Genomic DNA, 1673 nt, shown 5'->3' on the forward strand with positions numbered 1-1673 from the left:
CACACACACACACACACACACACACACACACACACACACACACACACACACACATTAATAATATTAATTTGACTGACATCCCATAGCTTTAATATGATATTGTCCCACTCTATACAACTAAAACAGCTTTAACTCTTCAACTCAGTCAGACAAGAACTGTTTGCCTAGCAAAAGCCAAACCTAGACTCATCCATTAAACTGCAAGAGAGAGAAGCATGGTTTGTCATTCCAGAGAACATGTCTCCAATGCTCTTGGGTTCACTGGCGGAATATTTTACACCATTGAACTGAAATGAATTGAAGTGTATTGAATTTAACTGAATTGAGTTAAATTGGATACGTATCCCTCTCACCCCCTTGGGTTTTGTCTGTGTCTTATTTTCAAGCTTGGTCCTCTACCAGAGGGTTTCAGGGTTTTGCATTTTATCTTCAGGACAGAGACCACTAATGTTTTGCTTTGAATAGGCTGGATATGCTATCCATCTTGGCCATTAATGCTCCTGTTATCACTCAGACACTTTGGACTTTACCATTGGAAGTCAGGGATTTCTAATCCATATGCATCACCAATTTTCCTGTATGCAATCCAAGCTCTTTGGTTGTGCTTTTCAGGGTGTGTGCCCCACCTTTCATCTTATATCTTACTGCTGCTGAATATGCTCTGGGGCACCTTTGCACAGTTGTTGAAGAAATTACTTGAACCAAATTAAATTTGTTTATTTTTGCATTTTTTTCTTGAATATACAAACAAAGTTGTGTAAAGGACCAAAACTACTTAAATATTGCAGTTTATGGATCCTTTCCGCATTAGAAATTGTTATTCTAGCATTAGAAATGGCACACCTTTGTTTTTGTTTATCACTTTGCTATGTAAGTCTTCTCTGACATGTGACAAAACAAAAGATATTCTGTTCCAATGCAAACACTTACGGTAACTCACTTCTCAAAACAAATGAGCATAACAGACTGTAATTATACTACTAAAATTTCCCTGCAAAAGGGCAGGGAAATTTTCAGTTAAACAAGAACCACTCCTAGATTGCAAACCTCCTCCAAGGCAACTCAGTGTCTGGACAGTATTTACTCTTAACGTCCTACATAATGTTTATATAAATTCTATATAAACATTATGTAGGTTTCAAGGTCAAAAAAGGTAAAACTTTTTTGATACCTTTTTTGACCTTGAGGAAGAGGTCAGAGATCCAACATAATGTTATATTTAGAATTCCCATATATCATTCCCTATATGCCTGTATGTTGTTAATACAAACAATGGCAGTAAGAAGCATAGTTTTAAATCACTCTATATAGCATTATAATCGCTAATAGACCTTGGGATATGTTATCATGCTGGATATGTTAACATGACCTCACCCCCTACAACGATTTATGGAAATTCAATCAAAACGTTTACAGACAAAATGACACACAGCCACGCACAAGAAAACCTTACTGGTCATCATAAGTAAACTTTATTAATTAATCCTTTCTTTAAAGACTAACCATAATTTAATATATTAAAATGTACTGGTGTTGAATTGATGTATGTTTTCCCAATAAAATATTTAAAATATATTCTAACTCCAGTACAATGCCATTCAGAGTGCAGTAAACATTTTTAGTAAATGAGGTGGGGCTGCTTTTTTTTTTTTTTTTTTTTTTAATGTTGTTTT

Source organism: Pundamilia nyererei, unplaced genomic scaffold (genome assembly GCF_000239375.1).
Source record: "Pundamilia nyererei isolate P.nyererei 1_Seehausen unplaced genomic scaffold, PunNye1.0 scaffold00437, whole genome shotgun sequence".
Taxonomy (NCBI): domain Eukaryota; kingdom Metazoa; phylum Chordata; class Actinopteri; order Cichliformes; family Cichlidae; genus Pundamilia; species Pundamilia nyererei.